Source organism: Mirounga angustirostris, unplaced genomic scaffold (assembly GCF_029215605.1).
Source record: "Mirounga angustirostris isolate CCGP_5_RB_7025 unplaced genomic scaffold, mMirAng1.0.hap1 SCAF_7, whole genome shotgun sequence".
NCBI lineage: Eukaryota > Metazoa > Chordata > Mammalia > Carnivora > Phocidae > Mirounga > Mirounga angustirostris.
This window is the reverse complement of record NW_026991715.1, coordinates 97,456,754-97,469,628: the sequence shown is the minus strand read 5'-3', so window position 1 is coordinate 97,469,628 and position 12,875 is coordinate 97,456,754. Positions and strand designations below refer to the sequence as shown.

The following is a 12,875-nucleotide window of genomic DNA, read 5'->3' as shown; positions in this document are numbered from 1 at the left end:
TTTACCCTTGATTGTGGCTCTGTTAAGATGTTTTTAAAAATAGGCAAAATGAAGGGTGGAGAAATGATTCATTCTATTAATTGAACTTCAAAATGTGGCTTATTCCTGTGACCTAGATCTGATATTTAGTATGCTGAACAGATTTCTAAGAAACTCCTGGTGTCTTTGCTGCAGGTGGCTGGGTTTGTTGACAAATCTTCAGGTGCACCATTTGCCTTCAAAGGGCATGCTGCTGTCACATCAATTTAAATGGAGTAATAATAATCCCTTGCATTTTAGGGTAACTTATGTTTTATGAAGTGCTTTTACTTCTATTATCTTAAGTATTTGAATTGATCTCATTTTATCACATCGAGCCTGTGTGATAGGTGTAATATTTTCATGAGGTCCATTTTTTAAGTGAGGAAACCAATGGCAAAGTACTCATGCAAGGTCATCAACTAGTAAGTGAACATGTTGGTATTTCAACCCACTCCATGTCTCAAGCTTTTGTTTTCTTGTGCAGCTGACCTGCAAGTGGCCTAGACACAACCACATGAGAATAGGCTCCTACTTGCATATCGTTTACTATACACGTGTATATATTTGCCATTTTCCTATTTTTTTGCCTCCTTCCTTTTTATTCTTCAGGCCATGGCAGGAACAGTTTTGAAGTAGAACAAGTTCAAAATGAGCATACCCCGCCTTTCTACAACACATGTATACATCCTTGGCCCCTGAGATTTAGGGCTCTTGAGACGACGCGAGTTTCCTCTCATTTAAGAAGAAAACCATCAGTAAACCTCTTGTGAGTCAAGTCAAAACAAAGGGGTGATTCTATAATGGTGCAGTTCCACTTTGATTTACTTGAGTAGTAGGGATGGAGGAGGCAGGGGGAAGATTCCAACATCCTTTAAATTATCACACATCAATTACCTCAGCCTTTGAGAACAAGCAAGTGTGTCTCCAGAAGCTGAGGAGCCTGTGACGCTGTCACTTCAGACAACAGACAACCTTAGTGCTCCCTCAAGGATCAACCAGAGACCTTGAGAACTATCAAGAACCTAGAAGCAAACTTCAAAGGCTACTTAGATAAGCCTCAAATGATTCAGGAGAGTACAATCCTCTCTTCCCAATCCCCCCTACCCCGACCAAGGCCTTCCGTCCCAACATTCACATTCAGTGCCCAACCACATGTGTCCATTGGTTCTTGATGAGAACACAGTCATGGGCTTCAACCGTGATGACACAGACTCCCATGAAAGCATGTGAAGCACCTCTTTCCAGGTTCACCTAGTATGCTTGGCAATACTTTCTTCTGTACCTTTCTTTCTGCATCAGAAAGAGATCAAGGGATTTTCTGTTACATCAGTTCCTTTGCCAAGACAGTTTTCATATTCTCCAGCCTTTTTTTTTTTTTTTTTAAGATCACTTAGCAATGTTCTGGTTACTTTCTAAAGAAGATAAATGCCCTCCCACCTCAGTCATGGTCTACCTTCACGCTTTCATCAAAACACATGGGCAGAAGGGATGCACAATATGACTAGAGTTTGCATCATGGGGGCTCTGTTGTAGTCATTATTTTTTCAAGTTATTTGGAAAACCTCGGTGGAGGGTGTATTCATAAAACCTTGAAATGTAAGAGCTGGAAGGCAGTGTAAATTACGTGTGGTCCAATTGTCTCATAATGATGAGAAATTGAGTCCCAGGAAGGTTGAGAATTGTCCCAGTTTATCATGAGAATGCCATTGTTACATATTTCCTATTCGTCCTTCATGTTGCCCTGCACCCTTTAAGACCTTGCTCTCTGTCCTAAAAAATGACCATGTGGGCTGCATCGATGGGTGCCCTTGTCCTCTAACTGCCAACTGGCTTACTCAACCGTAGGAGATCAGAGGGCATTGGAAGAGGAGGCTGGGGCACCTATTACCAGCTTCCTCCTTGTCCTGGTGCCAGATGCTGGTTATTTGCCTGTCCCGGAGACTCATGCCTTCTCAGGTGGCCTTCTCCAGACAGGTCTTTCTGGTTTCCTCCAGTCACTCCCTCTCCTTGCCCCTGCAGAGCTACCAATGGCAACAACTTCTCTATTTTGCTAGCCCTGGAGCATTGTGCCATCCCTTTTGGTTTCCCGAACCCTGACCACAACTTTTAAAAAAGCACCCTTAATAAACTCTCCTCACATTACCCAGTTTAGGTACCATCTGCTTCCATGCTGTGACCTTGCCTGGTCCAGCAACAACTCCAGCTAAAACTACAGTCCAGCTGGTTCTCCATCTCCATAGCCCTACTCTAAGTCTTTCTACTGTAAGGTTTTTACTATGGATAGCTTAATACTTTGTACAAGTACATCTTTTATAAGTATGCTTTTCATAGTGAGTAGCAATAGGCTGTAATACTTAAAAATACGGGTTCAAGGTCTTGGGTTCAAATTCTGGTTCTGCCACTTACTGTTGCTTAACCTCTATGTGTCTCAGTATCCCCTTTCATAACTAAAAGGCTATGGTGAAGATAAAAAGACACCAGTGTACTCAGAGAACTTAGCACATACAAGTGTTCATAAGTAAATGTTCATACATGCCCCCCACATGGCAAGTGTTCCATAAATGTTAGCTTTTTTTTTTTTTTAAGATTTTTTAAAATTTATTAGAGAGAGAGGGAGAAAGAAAGAGCACAAGCAGGGGAAGCAGCAGAGGAAGAGGGAGAAGCAGCAGGGAGCCTGACGCGGGGCTTGATCCCAGGACCCTTAGATCATGACCTGAGCCGAAGGCATATGCTTAACCAACTGAGCCACCCAGGTGCCCCTTTTTATTAGCATTTTTGATCTGTTAGGACTCCCACCATATACATGGAAATATTTATTAGGACTCTGGTTCTGTAAATGGAAAAAATTGCAGATTTTCCTGATCCTGGCACAGCATCATAAAGTTTCCTGAGGACAGAGTCATCAGTGCCCAAGACCTGAAGAGTGATGAGGAAATGGGAAGGTGCAGATTTGTGGGGGTGTGAGTCATGGGGATGCGAGGACAGATAGAACAGGAATGCAGACAGCCCTGTGATGGACAAGCCTGGATGTGCATGGAAGCTTTTGTTCTGCCTGGGAGGGATGTGAATCGGCAGGGTGGGGGTCTGGTTCCTGGCTGGCTAACCTGGGAGGAGACCATGGAATGTGTTGCTTGAGATTACAGCCTGAGCCTGGATGTTCATGCACCAATAATAACATAGGGGCTAGTTTCCAAAAGTATTGATGAACCCCCACCTAGAGACCAGATTTCTTCAGTTTCAGAGTGTAAAATAAAGCATTGTGTTCCTATTTTTAAAAAATGTTTTTCATATATTAATTCTTCCTTTTGAATTATTGATAAATATTCAGAGATGTGAAATCAGTTATACTCGAGCTTTGTTATCCTGGGGACTAGCCAGGGGTGTTTGGACAGCAGAGCTGGACTGTCCTATACTATTGGTTCCCATAGAAAGTGTCACACAACTCTTTGCTGATTAAAACTCCACGTGGCCCTTTTTACCTGCAATGGCTTTACTCTTTGTCTCCCCAAGGGTGTGGTAAAGTGTGCCTTCTCTTACCTAGATCTAGTGCTTTTCTCCTGTCTTTAAATACAGCCCTGTGACATGCCTCTGAAAGAAAAAGAAATTAAGTCATCCCATCTCCTGTTGCTCAGGACAATGACAACTCTCTGTTACTACTTGATGTCAGACAAGGACAGAATTTAATACACTGTTGGAGGCCATGGGAACATAGAAGGATGTCCATGGTGCTGGATAGTCTTTGTGAGTTAGACCTTGGTGTGAATATCTGAATGCAGGCAGCCCAGGCTTCTCCCACTCGCTTCCTTTCTCCCTGTTTTCTCTTTTCCTTGTCTTGTCATTTCGATGTCTGGCCCAGAAGGTAATTGCCCCTAGAGTCAACAACCAATTCGAGTTTCGGTAGCCATTAATGGCAGTCACGTGTAAATAAATGAGTGTCCAGCGCAGGGGGCTTCTTGTAGCTCTTTCCACGCAGTAATGCCACCCCTCCACCCAAAAGTTACCAGCAAATACCTCTGTAACACAAATGTCCAGAACTATCTACGACTAAGATAGGGAATGCATCTTTCCTTCTACACTCCATTTGACCTCTTTTAAGTCATTTTGAAAATGTACCCTCTCCATGAGCCCTATCCTAAACATGTTGTTGAAAAGTAAAAACCACCCTTTCTCCCATCACCCCCTCACTCTAAAACCCCCTTACTTGTTAGGATTTTTGTTTTACTTTGTGTTTTTGTTTTTGTTTTTCTCATGGCACTTAGGAGTTTCTAACCTGCTATGGAATGCTTCTTTATGTTACTGTTTCTTTGGCCCACTAACACATAAGCTCCACCAGGGCAGGAAACCTGATCTGTTTGTTCACTGATAGATCCCATGGACCCAGAATGATGCCTGGTACATGGCAGGCTCTCTGCCAGTATTTTGCACAATGAGTAAAAAAATGTCACAAAGAAATTTAGGGGCCTACTTTTCTGCAAGAAATTTCTTAACTCCAGAAAAAGGCCCAGTGCTGTGTTTCTCCACCTTGAGGAAAACTCATTGAAAATGCATTCTATGAAAATCACGGTATCAATGCAAAAGAAAAGTTTGTCTTTATAACCGATAAAAATTTAACTTTAGCTTTAGATTATTAACAAACTGAAAACTCAAGACTAAAGTCACCGCATGGCACACGACCCCACCAATTCCTCTCCACACAGCAGGGGACCTATGGCCTAATGCAAAGAATCAGCATCCATCCTAGGGGCCCTCTAAGGAAACTGGACTTTCCCACTTTGCTTCCTGAGCTATTCCAAGCTCGGGGGCTTGCCATTCCACCCTCCCCCCCCACTATAGAGGCATCCTACAAATATCTTACAGCCATTGGGCCAGAGACAGAAACACAGAGATAGTGCCAGAAGGGCCACATCCAGCAATATCACTGATTGGAAAAGTTTAATCAACTTAGAATCCTCCATATGCTTGTACCAAGGAGTGAGAGTGTCACAGGAACCCACTCCTCTGCTGGAAAGAATTATGCAGATGCACAAGGACTGCCTACTTTGGGGCTACCCTGAGGAACACATTGTTCTGGATTCTCAGATGGTTTTCTGGAAGAGAATCAAAGTGACGAATTTTCAGTGTCTCCGTCGTGCTCACACACACGTGCACATGCATACACAGATCTAAGATATCCTACAAATGATTGAACCATCTGACGAGCTCTTCAGGAGGAAAACGATCCCCTCCTGCCACATCCCCAGACACCCTTATTTTACTCTTAGGTGGGAGTAAAACACAAGAAATTAGCTGCATCTAAGCATCTGTTTTTTCATCTGCATATAGCATTAGAACTTCTTTATCAGAAGAAATTACATGAAAGATGAAAAAGAATGAGTAATGTCTATAATGGCCAATCATTTTCCCAGAGAGTTGCTGGACTCCCTCTCCTCTTTCCTGCATCCATTTATTTTTCCTCTACGGGACCTCCTATGACTTAAGTGGGTGCCCCAAAATGCAGAGTTCCTATTGTCACTGTGCAATGGGGAGGTTAGGGATGAAAAGCCCATTTTAGATACTTTCTGCTATTGATCTCCGTTTATCAGAAAGGCTTTTGCTGTGCTGGTTCACTGTTGTGCTTAGGCAAAGGTTTCTACGGATTTACTGCCACAGTGTATTCAATCTGTTATAAAGTAGCATCAGCGTTCAGGGTGCCGTTCTCCCTTCTTTGACCCAGTTTTAAAAATCTCCAACTAAAGGTGCTTCATTTAAGTTTACATAGAGGCTGCACAGCGATCAGAATTCTTCCTACCATTTCTACCGGGCGAATTACTGTAAGGACTCTACATCTTACCCTCCAAAAGCTGTTGTCCTTTGGTCTGAAGAATGACTGCCATACAAGAAATACTTTACAAAAATCCAGTGGAAGTGTCAGAGATTTTTTTTTTCTTCCTCCCTTTATTCCTTTTCAATGATCACTGATTATCTAGCTTATAAATTCCATGATTACACTTTCTCTTTGGGCTGCCTTCTTGCAGAGCGATTCCAGAAACCAGGACAGTGGCCCCAAGGCCGACACTATTAAATATTGGCACTCAAAGTTGCAAAAAGCGTGTATTCCAATTCTCTCATCAAAGGCAGCCCATGCAAAGCTCACTGCCTAGACAAAAATATGGTCCAAGTCAGTGAAGGCTTTAAAGGCTCTTTTAAAAAAGTACTTCTTGAGGTAGATTGGTTCATGTTCTATCCTGTCCAGTAGGTTGTTATTTCTTACCTACCCAGACCATAGAAAGCACAGCTTTTACCAACAAGCTCTTCCTGGTTCCCAAGTCTGTGCTATTTTGTTCTTCGCCTTCGATTCTTTATGCTTAGAGTTTGAAATTGCAGCCTTAAGCTCCCAAGCGATTGGCAAATGTCAAGTATCCCCAGGCATAGCAACCAGCTGAGATAGTGAGGCACTGCATGCTGAATGGGGATTGTGTTGTTATTATTATGCTTCTGGTGGGATGGGGAGGAGAAGAAAAGCAAGAAGAAGGAAGATGACTTGCATGGGCACAAACACCTTACTTTCAGTTGCTCAGCAGCAACTTCTAATGATCAAAGTCATGCCAACACCACATTTGGGGGCAGTTTACTAACTCTGTTACCACCTGTGCCTTGAGTAAATGATAAATGACAGCGGGTACCTCTAACTTTTCATTTATGTTAATACCTAGAATTTTTCTCCCATGTAGGATGAACTTCTCCTTACTTTGTCTGCTTACTTTAATTAAGACTTCGTCAACTCTCCAAACTTTGAGCTTGACAAACAGTAATTTACTGCTTCCCTCCCCCTTTTCCTTCTCTTTAACTCTCTCATCCTTGTCTGGCAAAGAAGCCAATGAACAACTGACAAACAATATGTTGTTATCAGGCCTCTCTTTGGGGAGAAGCCTCTTAATCGGTGAAAGTCAGACTTTCCAAGCCACTCTTGCTGATGGTCTAAATTGTGTCTCTTTATTTGGCTTCTTGGCGTAGGTATCTTTAGATTGAGTCCGGCCAAGAGGAAGGATGCTGGAAAATTCTCAACCTGACATCCCAGCTCCAGCAAAAAGGAAATAAGAGATACCACTGTGGTTAAAATCGAGGGACTGCTGAGTTGTCCTTCCCCTTCTTCCACCCTGATTTTATCCTGCAGACTGCTGTTTCTCAAGTCTCTGTCCAACTTTTACTTATCCTGGGAAATTTTCAGTGACCCCCGCCCCATGCCATCCACAGTTAAGTAAGATTCCTCTTCCCTGCTCTCATGGCACCATCTGTTTTTTCCACCACAAAGCTTCTGATATCCTATTTAAATTAATTTAGCAATTTAATTTAAATTGTCTAGATTGTCAGTTCTCCAAGGAGCGAGATACTGTCTTACTCATTGTCAGATTCCACCTGGCAAGGAGTAGCTTCTCAAGAAGTAAACCTCTGTTGGCTGTGATTTTGTGAGCTTTGCGATCTGAAAGCTGGAAAGAGTGTGCTCTCTTTCCTCTGTGTTTCTGTCAGCCCATCGAGTCACACGTGGCAAATTTGCCTGCCTTCTTAGATCTAAAGAGAGCACTTTTTTAGGTGGAACTTGGAACCTATGGGCCACGAGGATTGCCTCTTTGCCTTCTTCACTCTATCACCCTCATGCAGAGAAGATGAGGGCCAAGATGCATATTTATGATCTCTGGATGAATATGCCTTCTCTACCTGCCCACGGGGAGCTCTCCCACGAGTCTCCCCTCCACCAGCCACACTTCTCTGCTCTGATGGATGGAGCTGACTGGCCAAATTGCTATGCTGATGAACTGCTTAGCTACCTGCACAAATGTTCCAGAGAGATCTCCAGGGATAAACCACATTTTAGAGAAGGATTCATCCACAGCTTGGAGTGAGCCTTTTAGCCCTTAGCTAGTCAAGTATGGCGGGCTAAGGAAGATGAAAGGACTATCGTATCAGTGCTCACTTTTTAGCAACCCGAGCGCCTCTCCTTGGGCTGGTGAGAAGCATTACTGCATTTTTCACTTTTCCCAGAAAGTTATTTAAATTGAGACCTAGAGGTCTGGGTGTCACTGTGCTCATTGAAAGAGGGAAACCAAGAAGCTGAACTGAAAGCACTTAAAGGAAGGATGCATTACCTTAAAATATGCAGATGGAAAACTGACATTATTGTCAATGTCAGAAGTCACCTTTCTGAATAAACAGTCACCTCTGGGCAAATGTGGGGATGTGTTTCTTTCCGTTTACAAATGACTGAGTATGCAAATGCAGGGAGGTGGAGTTGAGCCCCTAACGCAGGGTTGTCTTCTTTCATCTATCCCTAATGAGGAACATGCAGGAATCTGTCAAGAAAGGCATCACAGGCTGATTTGTGCCTTCTGAATAGAGGGGATTTCAGTGGTAAATCTGCCAGCTGGTTTTGTGCCTGAGTATTACATCGGTCTCTTGTATGATCTTGCATCCTGTGTAAAATGCAATATTTTGGCCTAATGGGCAGGATTAGCAAGAGCTGGGAAGCCATAAATGAAAGTTTCTTGTTTCTAGAGAGCAAGTTAGAGCTTTTATATTATCTGCCGCAGAGCTCGGTGAATTTTAATGTATCTCTTGGGCTTTGGTAATATTCGTGTTAATGTCAAAATTGATCCCATTGTTATTGAGATGTGTGGGTTTTCAGGCCAAAGACACACAGTGCCTGTTGCCAGGGCTGATGAATATCTGCATGGGATATGTTCCTCCCAACCTTTTCCCAGAACTGAGTGAGGTTATCACTGGGGCCTGCTACTGAGTTCTGTTTGTGGGCCTGGATTTTTCTGTAATTCACTCATAAATGTAATTGGACATTCACTGACTACCTATTGTGTGCCAGGCACTTTGCTTGACTCTGGGGACGTAACAGTGAACAAAAAGATCTGGGCTCTTCTCCCAGAGGATCTCTACCTAGGTATGGAGATGAACAATAAAATACCCAAGCAGAAAGAGCGTAATTTCACATTGATCCTAGTGCTATGTAGGGGAAGAGCAACAAAAGAAGAGAGGGAATTATGGAGAGGAAAATCATTAGCTCTCTTGGTGATGAAACGGTGTTTAAGCTGAGACAGAAAGGATGAGGCCAAGCCAGCCTTGGAAATAGAGGCAGAAAGAGTTTTCGAGATGAAGCAATTAGTATGTGCAAAGATCCTAACCTGGGTAAGAATCCGACATGTTTGAAAAATTAAATGGAGACAAGCATGTCTAGTGCAAAACAAGGAGACAGAGTGGGAGGAAATGGAATTAGAGGTTTTGGCAGAGAACACAGCACCTAGGGCCTTGCAGCCATGCTAAGGAGTTGACTCTTTCATCCTAAGTGCAGTTAGAAGCTGGGAAAGGGAGTTTTTGCGTTCAGTTTCTATCTTTAAAAACTGTATTAAAAAAAAAAAAAGTGTGGCAAGGTTGTAGAGAAATTGGCACCCTTGTGATTGCTGATGGGAACGTAAGACAGCGTAGCTCTGGATAAGACGGGGTGGTGGTTCCTCAAAAAAATTCCATGTGGAATGACCATCTGATCCAGTGATTCCCCTTCTGAGTATATCCCCAAAAGAACTGCAAGTAGGGACTCCGATATTTGGACACCGTGTTTTAGCAGCATTATACACAATAGCCAAAAGGGGGAAATCAACCAATTGTCCCTTGACAGATGAATACATAAGCAAAATGCAATATATACACACAATGGGATATTATTTAGCCTTAAAAAGGATGGAAATTCTGCCACATGCCTCAACACAGTGAACCTGGAAGACCTTTGTGCTAAGTGAAATAAGCCAGATGCAAAAACAAAGATTAGAGGATTCCATTCTTACAAGGTACCTAGAGTAGTCAAGTTCCTAGAGACTGAAAGTAGAATGATGGTTGCCAGGAGCTGGGGGAAGCAGAATGGGGAGTTAGTGTTTAATGGAGACAGAGTTTCCATTGGGAAAAATGAGAGAGTTCTTGAAGATGGATGGTGGTGATGGTCACACAATAATGTGAATTTACATAGTGCTGCCAAACTGTACACTTCGTGGTTAAAATGGGAAATGTTGTGTCTATTTTATGTTTTGTCTATTTTACCACAATAAAAAAGCTACAGAAACAACAACAACAGCAACAAAAAAAGGCAGCTCACACTATTTTATGCTAGATAGAAAGGAGGCAAGAGACCAGTAAGGCAGACAGGAGCTTATTGCTCTAGTTCCGTATGAAGACAATGGTGGGCTAGTGACAATATGGATGCAGAGGATCTGTGGATCTGAGACCTGTATTAAAGGGAAAAGCTACAGGATATTGATGGATAATATCACAGTTCTTTGTAGTTAGAATACACTTGAAGCCTTTAGACCACACTTACGGGGGTAAAGACTGGCAAAATCCCTTTGACTGGCAGATGTGTTTAAACTTGACATCTTGGTGCATGACAGGGAGAGCTTTATTTTTAAACTCTTCAGTAGTCTTAGATGAAGTATGGGAGCTATTGCTGTTGACGTGTGAATATTTGCACTGTCATAGAGCAGTCATATGTTCTGTGTGAGCATGCCTTGTCTTTGTGATTTGCAGTGATAACTAGCATGTGGCTAGAGTTGTTCGTTCTCTTCCTTATTAGTAATGCACGTCTTCCATTAGCATATGCAACTAACTATTCCCTTTCCCCTGTGCAGTGTTGACATTCATTGTAATGATTTATTATCCAAGCTAAATAACCCTCAATATGAAACAACAAACATGCCTATGTTTGTGTTTTCCATTTGTTTTGTTTTCTCTTTCTTGCTTCCGCATAAGTAGGTAGTTCTTTATGTGATAATTACGTGGTACAGAAACAAGCAGTTGGAAAGCCCACTAGAAAGGTTAAGAATGTTGATAAGGTTTATTTTTTAAAAATTGAAAATCCACCCAATTTTAGGGGCATCTCACACCACTGCCTTAGAATTTGAAAAATAACTCAATTATTAAGAAAATGTTTGTTATGAGCAAACACTCCATATAAGACTTAATGATCTATAGAAGGACCATATTTGGGCTTCTCGTGGAGCCGCCAAAACCCACAGGAGTGTCGTTTTGTTTGTTTGGGATGTTGCCAAATTGTCTGAACCATGAGGTTACAATGTGGTAGAGAGTGGTGGCTGGGTCCAGAACTCCACAGTCCAACTGCTTGAGTTGTATCTCAGCAAAGCCACTGACTGGCTCTGTGACCTTAGATGATTTACTTAAGCTCCCCAAACCTCACTGGCCTCATCTACAAAATGGGGACAGACAGTAGTTAGACCTATCTCACGAGGTCCTTGTGATAATTAAGGAGGATAATAAATGTAAGCTCTTGGGGCACCTGGGTGGCTCAGTTGGTTAAGCATTTGACTCTTGGTTTTGGTTTAGGTCGTGATATCGTGGTCGTGGGATTGAGCCCCATGCCCGGGCTCCACGCTCAGTGCAGTCTGCTTCAGATTCTTTCTCCCTTTACCTCCCCCTCTGCCCCTCCCTGCTCACATGTGCATTCTCTCTCTCTCTCTCTCTCTCAAATAAATAAATAAAAATCTAAAAAACAAAAAGCTGTTGGAACAGTTCCTATCTTAGAAAAAGTGCTCAGTAGATGTTAGCTGTTATCATCAGTGAACCACAAATAATATAGCCATGAGAAAGACATTATGTATGAAAATAAATGTATGTAAAGGCATTATATAGATAGAGATCTATACACTGAAGTCATTTTTGCATGAACATATATATATGACAGTGAAATTAACAGGCAGAGTGATGTATAGTTTATGGAGTGCTTGGTGCCCATGATAAATTTGGGTAGTAGTTTCCCTGTACAAATGAGATGAGAAATCTTAGCCCATAACCAGTTCAATGTTTAACAAAGGCATATCCTCACCCCCTCTGATCATTCTATTTCTTACTAAATTTATATTGTCCGTTTTAATTGCTATGACCCCCCTGAACATCATTTTGGAAATGGGAGCCTTTTCACTGGCTAATGACAATTCCCATATCTTAACATCACAGACAACTAATTGCATTATATTTCGTCCAGTTAAAGTTACCTTACCTGGCTTACTACGGTAGTTTTGTTTTCTAAAGAAAAAGAAACATTAATTTTTTGTTGAGTTACAGCTGAAAAACCTAAGCAGGTTATTCTTGCCGCAGGCTTTTCCCCAATAGAAAATTGTTATTGATGTTTTGTAAGTATCACATTCCATTCAAAGGTAAAAGGCTGCTTCCACTTGCCATTTTTCTAGTGATTTTTTTCTACCCTGTGTCTGCAAGTCAACACTCCTGGGCTCAATTAAAATATGTATTTAGCCACTGGATTTGCAGAGAGATGATCTAACTTGAATACTAATTCCTGGGCTATTGCCTATGAATACAAGGATGGTGCACCTTGAGGGATGGCTTTCAAGACAATGGCCAGTGAGCCCAGCATGCATGGCAATGATCACAGCTCAGTACAGGTGTACAGTTGGATTCTGATGAATTTTGTGGCAAACAGTGCTGCTCATTAAAATCACAATTTGATGGAGATCATGTCCACCTGAAAAATTCAAAGCCACCAAAACTATGCCACTGCTTGCCTTCCTAGTGCCTAGCAATCCCTTAGCACAGACATGAGTTTTTCCCAACCTCTGCTCTTAAGACCTAACCCATAGCATCATGATAGCAACTACTATTTATGGAGTTCTTACTATATTTCAAGTCCTCAGCCCCTAGCTGGGAATGGAATGATGACCAAAGACAGGCACAGCCCCTGCCTCACACAGCTGCCATTTTAGGGACTAGAGAGGAGGTGATGTCATCACGGGAATCCCTGAAGCTTTCCTCTGAGAAAGGGCCACCTGAACAGAATGGTGAAGGCTTAGTGA

The 12,875-nt window shown here is 42.3% G+C and overlaps 1 protein-coding gene across 3 annotated transcripts in view; it reads left to right on the top strand.

Annotated features, from left to right (window-relative positions):
- TENM2 (teneurin transmembrane protein 2) overlaps positions 1 to 12,875 on the top strand; it is a 926,033-nt gene that overhangs the window by 447,259 nt on the left and 465,899 nt on the right. The gene's annotated exons all lie outside the window — the stretch shown is intronic.